This window comes from Saimiri boliviensis, chromosome 1 (genome assembly GCF_048565385.1).
Source record: "Saimiri boliviensis isolate mSaiBol1 chromosome 1, mSaiBol1.pri, whole genome shotgun sequence".
In the NCBI taxonomy this organism is placed as follows: Eukaryota; Metazoa; Chordata; class Mammalia; order Primates; family Cebidae; genus Saimiri; species Saimiri boliviensis.
Genome location: NC_133449.1, coordinates 66,188,581 through 66,201,000, shown reverse-complemented (window position 1 = coordinate 66,201,000; position 12,420 = coordinate 66,188,581). Strand labels below are relative to the sequence as shown.

Sequence of the window (12,420 nt, the reverse complement as noted above, 5' to 3'; positions counted from 1 at the left end):
ACTACAGTCCCATCACTCTGGCCAGGAGCTGGCTTCCGACACCCTGGGGCCTTGATCTTGGACTTGAAGACACTTCCCCTTTGCTTGCCACAAGAGGGCCAGGATCTCTCAGCTCCCAAGGAGGGGTCTGGGAGAGGAAAGTTGGTAAACATGGCCATTTTCCCAGAGCAGGTCTTGCAATCTGTTGGAAGCAGAGAAGCGGGGAATGCCAGGCTTCAAATCTCGGATCCATCACTCACTGGTTGTGTGATTTGGGACAAGTTACGTGACCTCTCTGGGCTTCAGTTTCCACATCTGTAGATGCTGGAGCTTTCTTGATCTTACCAAAAAATGTCAGGAACTGTAGTTTTCCACAAAGCCACCATGCCTGGCTGATAGCAGTTGCAAGATGCCATTGACTCTGCCCTGATTTCAGAGAGGCTGAAGTAGGGAAAAAAAAAAAAAAAAAAAAAAAGCTGTGAATCTTAGAACCAGCGAAATAGTGTAATATCTACCCATAGAGTTGCTGTGAGAATTACGTGCTTTGAAATATGCACAGCGCCAGGAGCAGACACTGGCACATAGCACCATCTGTGTGTTAGCTCTTTGGCTACTGAAGAGGAGGATGGCAATGATGAAGGTCTCTGAGGAACAGATGGTGAGATGACTCACTCTCCACCGTCCCTTTCTGTAGAACTGTTTTATTCTAGGAATCGACTGTCCATGGGGTGTGGTCCTGGCCCCTCTTTCAACCAGATGTATAATGTGCCATGTGACTAATTCTCACCAATGGTACATGGGGTCTCTGTCGAGCTAAGGGATCATGAAAAAGAGTGTGCCTTCTCCATGCCCTGCCCGTTTACTAGATAATGGAGAGGCCTCTGAGACCCTGCGGGACAATGGAGCGCCAAGAGGGAAGAAGCCAGGATCCCTGAGTCACCATGTGGCGGAAAGTCCTTGGCCAGCCAAGAACTCCCACCTTAGTTGGCCGTATAAGTGACAGACAAACCACAGTTGAATGAGGCACTGAAATTCAGGGGTTAATTTATGCCAGCACCTTAACTAAACACAGACCAATGTGGGCGGCAGTGGGGAGGAAAGGGATCTGTGGCGGGAGCTTGGAGAAATGGAAGAGTGCAACGAACTGCAAAGTCAAGGGCTCGCTCCGTGTATTCCAGTGCCTCAGAAAACAGTTGACAACATCCAGCCCACCACTCACCTCCCCAATGCAGTGCTGACTTTATATTGAAGTTTTCATCAACAGACCATTCATTCAGCATGTAATACGTCTCCACCATGTGTTAGTATGAAGTCCCAGCATGACGGGGCTCTGCTGGGTGTGGTCCCAGCACGGCCCCCTGTCCTGTGGTCAGGCCCCCTCCCTGCAGCCCATACATCATCCTGATGTGCCGAAGAGACCCCATTAATCACAACACCTCATTTGCCTATGTGACTTCCTCAGCTGTGCTCCATCACGGAGGGAGGCCCAGCCGTCCTGCGGTGGGTGGGTGGGTGGCTGTCCGGCACGGCAGCCTGCACCCTGCAGACAGACAGCGTGGCTTCCAGGCCTCAGTTCCGGGTCCCAGGGACAGGCTCCCGAGGGCTTCCGTCTGTGGTGGCGTCACGGAGGCAGAGCTGCAAGGTTTCCTCAGGAAGCTGTCAGGAGGCCAGGGACTACGCCAGCTCCACCTGGAAGGCTGCAGAGCCCCAGCAGCACTACCTGAAGTGAGCTCTGAATTTTAGTTCTTTTTTGTTTAAAAAAATAAAAAATCCAAACACAAAATAGTTGGTCTGCATTTTCATTCAGTATGTGACTATCAAGATTAAATGGCCTGCGGCTGCTCCCCAGTTCACCTCTCAGATCATAAAACCTCTGCGGTGACTGAAAGCAGGAGCCCATCAAGTGGCTTTCTGTTTCCCCTGTGTCTCCCGGGGGCGAGTTACAAGGAGTCCAAGTTACAAAGTGCAGGCTTCGAGTGGCCTGGCCCCAGGTGGCCTCAGAAGTCCCTGGGATGAGCTTCTCAGAATCCCAGGCCCACAACTGAGTGTGACAGGTTGACCCACGTGGAACCACATTTTCTAAGGTGCTCCTTCCAGACGCCCAGGAAGGTAGCTGCTGAGCAGCCCCTTACCCCAACCCCAGCCCTTGCCTGGTCCAGCGGGTGGGCTCTGGACAGGGCAGCTGGGGGCACTGTGTAGAAGAGAGTGGCCCCGCCTGCAGGTGAGATGAGCCCTTCGAGTGGGAGCTCTGTCTCCTCATGCCCCTCCCCTGGACGGCTCTACTGCAAGCCCCTTCACGGTGATTCACACCCACGAACATTTTACCCAACAAAATGTTACAACCTGGGAAAGATAAATTTGCTCCAAAATACAAAAGAGCAAAATTGGAGGTAATAAATATTTAATGAATGCATTCAAATTTTATTAATTGTTCAATTAGGTACTCGTGAAAATTTCTTTCCATTTGAAAACAATTTGTACCTTAGATTTTCTCACCTTGTACAGATGCCTGAGTCTGATGAGGGCTGGGAAGTCGGAGCCCATCGTAAACTAAGCAAGTAAACTTCAGCCAAATAATTTCAAAAGCAAAATTATAAAAATTCTTTCCAAGTATTTTATAGCAAAATAATTCTGTTTAATGTGGGACGTGGGTGCATTTTAATTCTTTTATATATACTCTGGGGTGGGACCTACAAGAGTTAGACTGTCTGGTTCCCAGGAAGGCCCCACCGCTTTCCCTCTTCCTTCCTCCCCCTCCCTCCCTCCTTTTCTCTTTGCTCCTCCAAATCCTTTTCCTCTGCAGTTTCAAGGAAGTATCAACAGAATCTCCTGCCAAAACTGTTCATTTTTATAAAGGCGATTTGTTACATTTCTGAAGCCTCTCCTGAAGACAGTCAATGGTGCTGAGAGGCGTTGCCGTTTCTGTCTCTTCTAGTCCCTTCGCTGCTGTTTTCCGGACCACAGTCCACTGCAGTGGACACATCCTACAGCAGTACGGCTGAGGAAGCACTGCCCGGCTCCTCTGTAGATGGCTGGCCCCGCGCTGCAGCTGTGGGGCGCGGGCTGCTCTGTGTGGCCTGGGGTCAGTGCATCTGAGATAAGCCTAAAGGCGCAGCGAGCAGCCAATCCATATGCAACCTGCGGCTGACAAAGCTCCTCTTCAACCAGACAGGCTGGTCACCCAGCCGCCTAGCACCTTTTTGCCAAAATGCTCAGCACCCTCAGGGCCCACAGACGGCCTCCCGTCTCCCAGGAAAACTGGCCTTGAGCACCTGAGTGACTCATGGGGTGGACTCATGAGGCACCACCCACAGGCCCCTCAGCACGCCTGGCCTTTCGCAGGACCCAGGGTGCTGCTGAGAGAGCTCTCGGCTCAGGAGATGGGACCCAATGACACTCCCTGCAGGCCCTCTCTAGCAGCCCTGGGGAGAGCCAGTTATCTCAGCCTGGGGAGGCAAGTTCTGGCCTATTTTCCAAGGGCCTCATAGGGGCTGAGCTACACCCAGCTCTGCAGTGCCCCTGCCAGGCCCCTCACACCCTGCACTCTGAATGGCGGCTCTTGAACAGCCCTGCCCTGCCACCTCAGCGAGTCTGTTCCAGCAGCCCCCTCCTGCACTGCCCAGGGCCCCAGCCCCACACCTGGCTAACTCCCCTGTCTCCTTCAACACTGAGCTAAGGTGCCACCTCTTCCCAGCTCCTTCTAAGGTACCAGGAAGCCTTTCCCAGTCACTCAGTTAACTGTCCTCTCTTCTGGGCCAGACTGATGATTGATAGACAGACAGGTAGACACATACATACATAGATTTAATTGTCACCCCCATCAGACTGTTAGGACACGTAGGGGGCACAGAGCTAGGCACACAGTAATGATGGATGGATGGATGGATGGATGGATGGATGGATGAATGGTTGGAGGAGGGCAAGCTTGGGTGGAGCAGGAATCTGGCAGCTATCCAGGGATCTAGAATTCATTGCCAGCAGGTGCTGTCTCCAAAACCTCCCCTGGACAGTGTGGACTCCTATGAGTCCCAGCGATGTGAATTAGAGGCCAGATGATTTCCAGTTTTGCTCTGCCCATCTTATATCATCTCTTGGGTGACAAGTGTGAGTGTGTTCTCATCTCGCTGGAAGATGAGGCCCCCGACCATCTGTCAGCCAGCACAAGCTCCGCCCTGCTGACCCAGCAGCAGGGACAGGATGGAGAGGGTGTGCTGTGATGATTCAGGAGCGGCCTCCAGTGCCAGTCCACCTGATCACCAGCCCTGCTCCACCACCTGCTCACTGTGTGATTTAGGGTACATGATTTTATTTCACTATGCCTCAGGTGAGAGCAGGACTTGCTTTGCTGCGTTACTGTGTGGATTTAGGTAAGTTGATGCGCACACGGGGCTCACACTAGTTCCCGGCACATAGGAAGGAATGCGTGGTTCCAGTCCTTGTTATGTGAAGCCAGGCCCCGTCACTAGCCTGAAGCAGGCTTGTGGTCAGTGTGAGGTCAGCTAGCGTCAGTCTGAATTCAGGGTCAAGATTGGCTGTAGTTCCACCGTACGTGGTTTGGGGTCTCCTGAGACCTGCTTAGCACCTCCCTTATTAAGCCATGTACACCTGCTTCAGGAGTCTCTTCAGGAGGAAGTGCTGGCTGCAGGGTGTGCTGGGGACGAGGCGGTCTCCCCGCCTCCCAGCCCAGTGTCCTCCACGCTGACCCATCACAGGGAGGAGGCCAGGAACCCTCCCCACAGCCCACTCTATGCGGCCGAGGGCACCAGGCACCGTCAAGGGCCGGCCCAGGCCCTGGCCACGCAGCCTGTGGGAATACGGAGCCTGCCGCCCTGGTCCCTGCCCAGGAACAAGCTGAGCACCCACACCCGCCTGCCGGGAGGAAGGAAGCCATGTTCTGCTCCGGAAATGTCAGCGTGCCCCGCTGTCCCCTCAGCTCTGCACCACGCAGTGGCCGCCCCAGAGAACCCAGGCAGCTCCGCCCCAGGCCTTCATCTCCACAACCCCCAAACCAGGCCTAGGGACTCATCAGAAGCAAAGCCTACTCCAGCTTCCCTTCTACCCAAAAACTGTTGGGACTTCTGCGTGATGCAGAAAAGCCTGCAGGAATAAGGGCACAGTGTCATGGTGTGGAGTGGCTTTTCTAAGGCTTGCTTTTAAGGAATCTAACAAACAAAATAGGAGCAGTTCTGTCCACACGTCAAACCTCACTAGACCCTCAAGGCCCAGTTTGGTCCCCTCCTCCAGAAAGCCTTCCCTGATTGCACCAACCCAAAACGCCTTCCTTTTCTCAATTCTGCCTGCAGCTGTTCTAAACTGGCCCCCTCAATAGGCACAATTGACTAGGCCAGTTGCCAGGCTGAGGGCAGCAGGAGGGGTGAGAGCAGATGCCTTCCTTGCACTAATGCTGTTCTCAGGTGGTACCCACACCTGGGCCTCCCCATTGCCTCTCATCTTACCTGCAGTGAAAAGCAGCCGGCTGCTGAGCCCCACCTGAGCACATATTCAGAACCATTTGTTAGCCTCAGAGTCTTACTAAACCCAGCACTCGGGGCAAGGGGAGGAACGTAGGAACCCCAGCTGATCTGCAAACATACCCGGAGCCTGCCGCTGGCCTTTTCCTCTGCTCACCCAGGTAGGAACCCTAGAGGCTTTGTGCTTGGAGGAGCTTGGAGAGGCTTCCTTCTCAGCTCCATGTGTCCTGTGAGTAAAACTGCAATCCATGCAGGACCAATGGGAGCTGGTCCATCTCTTCTTGAAGCTGGCCCAGCTCTCTTTGCCCATTACTTATTTTACATCCAGAAAATGGATCCTGGAGGGAGGTGATTGGTTCATGGGAGCGGTTTCCCCCGTGCTGTTCTCGTGATGGTGAGTTCTCACAAGATCCGGTTTTAGAAGTGGCAGTTTTTCCTGTGCTCTCACACTTCTCTCCTGCCGCCACATAAGACTTGTTGGCTTCTCCTTCCGCCGTGATTGTAAGTTTCCTGAGCCCTCCCCAGCCATGTGGAACTGGGAGTCAATTAAACCTCTTGCTTTTATAAATTAGCCACTCTCAGGTGTGTATTTATAGAAGTATGAGAATGGACTAAGACAAGTGGACTCCCACGAAGGCTGGAACTAAATGTTTCAAATATCTAAGTCAGCCCTAAATTCTGAGTTCAGATGCCATTTTTCTCTTTCAGTCATTAGGATTAGAGTGTAAAACGAACCAGGCTTGGGAAGTGGAGCATGGCCAAGTGTGGTCCTGGGCACTGGGACCTAGGCAGGATACCTGAAGCCCCAGACCACCCTCTGCTTGGCACTGGGCCCTGATGTCAGCCTTTCCTGCCAGGGCAGCTGACCTCCAACCATCTAAGTACTGTACAGACCCACGGCTTATTTTTCTACTGAAGTGTTTCATCTTTTCTTATTGAGGAAAGTTCTCTCGCATTTGCATTCTCTCTCTCTCTCTCTCTCTCTCTTTCTCTCTCTCTCTCTCCACTCCCATCCCCGCCAACTGCTTTCAATATTGTTGTTGCCTGTTTCACTGGCTAGCACTTTATACAAGATTCACATTCTTGCTGCTCAGTTGTGATAAGCTAGCAGTAAATACATTTAGGAGATTATATTGCACAGTGGTTAAGAGACTATGCTCTGCAACTACTCAGTTTGGGTTCAAATGATGTCTCCACTATTCATTAGCTATGAAACCTTAATAGGGTGGTTACTTAACCTCTCTGCACCTCAGTTTCGTCACACTTGAAATGGGGATAATGATAGTACTTTCTTCATGCAGTTGTTGAGAAGATTAAGTGAGAAAATTGTTGTAATGTTTAGAATAATGCTGGGCACATAATAAATGTTCAAGTGAGAACGATTACTCTAAAATGGAATGTATTGAGCATTTGTTTGTCATTTGTTACAAATGTACTAATAATCAACGGCCCTCTGGGGCTGGCGGACTGTTAACTGCAGGCTCAAAGTTTTGCTGAGCTTGAAAGATTCGGGTAGTTCTGCTTATGAGGCAGAGCAGGGAAGAACTGAACTACTCTACATTAATAGAGAGGGAAGAATTTGGAGGTGGAGGACTTCTGGGAGGTAGCGTGAGGAGGAGAGATGGAAATGAGAGAGGAAGGGGTATGAGTGAAAGAAAAATGTGAGCAAGTTCCAGAATATGACCCTCCCCCAGGACGCTCAAACCTTCAGAGCAGCCCACTGGAGGCTTGGTGCAAATGTGATTCTTTTGGTCTGATTTCTGCACTCCAGTTGACATGAAGAGACATCAAGCCACGGAGCTGGGGGACATCAGAGCCAGTGATCCTTGGGTTTCCCTTGCTCCCTTGACTGATAAACCCAAACCATCAAGATGCCTAGGAGAACCAGGAGTTGATACTTGAATTATGCAAATAATTTCTAACCCAGTTTACCATCAGGCTATGCATTTTTTTTAATTGTACTTTAGGTTCTGGGGTACATGTGCAGATCATGCAGGATTGTTGCATAGGCACATACATGGCAATGTGATTTGTTGCCTCCCTCCCCCCATCACCTATATCTGGCATTTCTCCCCATGTTATCCCTCCCCAACCTCCCCATCCCCCCACCGTGCCTTCCCTGGCCCCTGTCAACAGACCCCAATATGTGATGCTCCCCTCCCTGTGTCCATGTGTTCTCATTGTTCAACACCTGCCTGTGAGTGAGAACATGCAGTGTGTGATTTTCTGTTCTTGTGTCAGTTTGCTGAGAATGATGGTTTCCAGATTCATCTGTGTCCCTACAAATGGCATGCACTCATCCTTTTTTATGGCTGCATAGTATTCCATGGTGTATACGTGCCACATTTTCCTTGTCTAGTCTATCATCAACGGGCATTTGGGTTGGTTCCAGGTCTTTGCTATTGTAAACAGTGCTACAGTGAACATACGTGTGCATGTGTGTTTATAATAGAACAATTTATAATCCTTTGGGTATATACCCAGTAATGGGATTGCTGAGTCAAATGGAATTACGTTTTCTCTATGGTCTTGGTGGACACTGTGATGGGCTTCCCAGATTTCCCTTTGGGACTGCAGAGCTTGCCCACCCAACTGCAGAGAATGCTGCTCACAAAAAGCTCTGGGTGGTCAGCCAACTTGCCCACGATCACACATGTAATAGCCACCCAATGTAACAAATTATTCCAAAGCAGAAACCTAAGTCATTGCTATCTTGAAGTCTGTGGGTTGGGAACATGGGAACAGCTTAGCTGGGTGGTTCTGGTCTTTCATGAGGTTTTAGTTGAGAATTAGCCAGGGCTGCAGTCATCTGAAGGTTTGACTAGGGCTAGAGGATTGGCTTTTAAAGGTGCTCATTCAAATAGCTATAGGCACAAGGCCTTGTTTTTTCACCCCAGGGGGCTCTATGGAGGATTACTTGTGTGTCCCCACACATGGCAGCTCTTCTTCCTTCAAGGGAAAAAAGAAGTTGCTGTGCCTTTCATAACCTAGTCTTGGAAGTCACATGCCACCACTTCTGCCACATGCTCTTTGTTAGAACTGACTCACTAAGAAGTCCAGCCCTCCTGCAGAGGGAGAGGAATTAGGGCTTCCCAATTTGTGGAAATATTTTTAAATTACCGCAACCCTGCATTCCTGGAGGAACCCACATCCAATGTATGGTCACCCAAGAATGTAAAGGCCAGGGCCCTTCTCCCAACTTGGGACAACTCTGAAGAGCCATACTGGCCTCAGAGCTCCCTGTGGGGTCAGCTGAAGCCTTCATTGAGAGGCAACGAAGCTCAATGTGTCAATGCTCTTCCCTCCCCTCCCCTCCCTCTCTCCCTCCCTCCCTTCCTTTCTTCCTTCCCGTGTGATGTTCCCAAGAGCACCCTCTGATCAACCTCCTACACTCTAATTTTCACCTCAGAGTCAGCTTCCCTGGTAACATATCTGTATTTTTCTGGTGTTAGATCTAGCAGTCTCTTTCTTTGTGGATTGTGCCCTGTGGGAGTGTTTAGAAAGACTTTCCAATCCTGAGATGGGATAAATACCTAAATTTTGTTCTAGGTAATTTATGATTTCAAATATAACTAGAGGTTTTCTAAAATGTCTTGTGAGATTGGGATCTAATTTCACTTTTATTCTGTGTTTCATCAATTGTCCTAGCACCAGTTTTTTAAAATAATTTTTCTTCTGGTTTTAAATAACACCTTTACATATGTACTAAATTCTACCATATAATTGAGTTGGTTTCTGAGTTTTTGATTCTGCTCTAGACTCCAGCAATTATTTTGATTGTTATATTTTTGAGGTAGAGTCTAATATCTAAAAGTACAAGCATTTTTCTTTTGTATCAACGTTGTCATGAGTTTATTCTTTTAGGATAATTATAGAGTCAATTTGACAAGTGTTCCACCTCCCTAAATTGCACTGAGATTTTGATTGGAATGTGTTAAATTTATTGATGTCAGTTCTTCCAAAATATCTTTATAATATCAAAACAAACTTCCCATCGAAGGGCGTATGTCTACTTATTTAAGTTTTGTTTGAAATGCTTTGCTAAAGTTCCTTCTGGTACGGTTGTGTGTATGGAAGAGTACACATGGGGAACCATGTATGTGATCCTGTATGAGGGGTTGCATGTGTGCAGGGTGTGTGCACATGTGTGTTTACATGGATCTCATTGTGCCTATTAAGCTTATTCCTAGATATGTTATGGCTTTTGTTGCCATTGGTGATATATTTTTTTCTTCACCATGTCTCCTAGTTTGTTATTTTTAGTGTGTAGGAAAGCTTTTGAGACCTATATATCTATTTTTGTTAATAAGCCACTGTCCTTTCTAATACTTTTAAAATTGATATGCTTTGGTTTTCTTAGGTAAACAATAATATCATCTGCAAATGGACATTTTTCTCTTCCACTTCAATATTTAGACCAACAAAGAGGAAAGCATGACCCTCAAAAGGAGAAACATGTATTTGCCTTGTGCTACTTATGTTTCCTTTCTGCACACAAGTAACATATGTACATAGTTCGAATTTTTTTAATTAAACTCATTTGAAATGCAACCACCTAACATTTGTATTTTCTTTTTAGACTATCTTCTATGCAAACATATGTGTATACATTTTAAAATATGAATTTATAGGTATAAAAATAGATGTGATTTATAACAGGGATTTTAAACTTTCTATATCATGAAAGTATTTTCAAAAACATAAATATATCTATACCATACTTTTATATCGCTGTTGTCTTGAATTGTAATTTCTTCAATCAAGCTTCTATTTTAGGACATTGACGTTGTTTCCAATTTTTAATATTCGAAATACTCTTGTAATAGACATCCTTTTTAGAATAGTCTAATCACTGTGTCCTTCCCCTGTCCCATTTAGCATAAATTCCTAGAAATGGAATTGATGAGTCAAATGATACATGTTCTCAAAAAATATTTGATTCATGCCATATTGTTTTACCAGCAGTTATAAGGTGATTTATAATTTGGTTCATTTTGTTGGAGCTTGCCTCGTCTTCATTCTCACTAACTGATTTTATCATTCTTTTTCATCTTTGCTAATCTGAAAAAAAAAAAAAAGAGGCAGCTTATTTCAATGCGAGTTTCGTTGATTAAGAGGCAGATTGAATACAGTTGGAAATTGTATCCTTCTTTTGAGACAAACTTACATAGTTGTCTAGATTTAGATTTTAAGAGGAGGGATTATGTCATTTTGTTATTAAATTTTCAGCTTTCCATGCATATAAACAACATTAACCCCTTTTTGTCTGACATATGGCAAATATTTTTCACAGTTTACATTATAACATAATAGAAAGCCATATAAAATTATGTAATAAATATCTGTGTATTCTATCACATGGCCTTATGAAATATCAACAACTTGTCAATTCATCTTGGAAAAAAATCTTCAAAAAAAAGCAGCAAAACATTTCCATTACAACTGATGTACTTTGTGTTCCTCCTCATAACTGCATTTCCCTTACTCTCTTCCAAATCTAATCACTATCCTAATATTTTTGTCTGTCATTCCCATGCATGTTTTAATATCAATACAGTATATATGTGTATCCATAGATGATGTATATATTGTTTTGTGTGTTTCATGTTTTGAAACATTGCATAAATGCAATCATACTGTAATTCATGTCCGTCTGTAATGCGTTTTGTTCAACATTGTGTTTTAGAAATATATTTATATTGAAATATAAGCTTTGATTCATTCGTTTTAATGGAGGCATTATACTCTATTTTATAAGCATACCACAATTTATTAATTTTCCTGTATTAGACAATAATGTTTTCTCTTCTAAATTTTCATTATAAAAACAACATTGCAGTGAATATTATTGTACATGACCCTTTGTGCAAGAGTTTCTCCAGGCATATGCCAATACGTGAACTGTCTAGATAACTGTGTGCACATTTTCAGACTCCCTAGATAGTGCCAAATAGTTCCCCAAAGCAGTGGTACCATTTTACTCTCTTACGAATACTGTTTCGTCACTCCAATTTCTAGTATTATCAGACTTTCCATTTTTGACAATGTTATGGGTGAAAAGTGGTATCTCGTTGTTTATTTTTACATTTCCCTAATTGCAAGTGATTTTGGTTCTCTTTTCATGCACTCCTTGGCCATCAGGGTTCCCTCTAAGGTAAATCTTCACATAGCTTTCCAGTTTATTTGTTCTTCTCGTCAAACTGCAATATTCCTTTATAACTATACATGTTGCAGATTATTTTGCTGCCTGTGGTTGGCTTAATAAATGTTCATGGTGTCTTTGTATCAAACTTTAATGTAATCTCACTTATCAGTCTTCTTCTTTAGCGTTGGGCTGTGTGTGTCTGTTTTAAATACATCTTTACTTACCCAGGGATCACAAAGATAGTCTCCTATACTTTTTTTAAAAAGTTAAAAACTTTTACTTTTCATGTTTAGAACTTTAATATAGTTAGTTTATCTTTTACATAGTGTGACATAGGGATCTAATTTTATTTTTTCCAGATGGATGACCTGCTCTTCCAGAACCATTTATTAAATGGTTCATCCTTTGCCACTGGTTAGTTACTGCCTTTTCTGGCATATCAGCTTTCAGTATCTGAGTGATTCTGTGTTCTCTGTCCTGCCCCGCTGCTCCCCTTGCCAGCTCCTCCACCAGCACCACACTGTATTAATCAGACCTTATGGTGTCTTGATGCATGATCAAAAAAGTTCCAGCACAGGTTGTTTTTTCCAAAGTTGTTTTTAAAAATGTAGTCAAATATAACATTTTCCCATTTATATTTAGCTTTGTGTTTGGAAAGGTATGCCCCACCCAAGATTACACAAATGTCAGAGGGACAATATATAAATAGTTGATAGCTTTTCCACCCTTCTCCATGCCAAAGACTGTTCTGTATCTGTTTGCTTAGATTTCTTATTCTTTATCATGTTTACAAAGAATTGGTAGAAAAAGGTGCAGAATCAGAAG

General features: G+C 45.6%; 1 long non-coding RNA gene across 1 annotated transcript in view; it reads left to right on the top strand.

Moving 5' to 3' along the window:
- The window catches only part of LOC141580784 (uncharacterized), a 238,736-nt gene that overhangs the window by 179,074 nt on the left and 47,242 nt on the right, over positions 1-12,420 (top strand). The gene's annotated exons all lie outside the window — the stretch shown is intronic.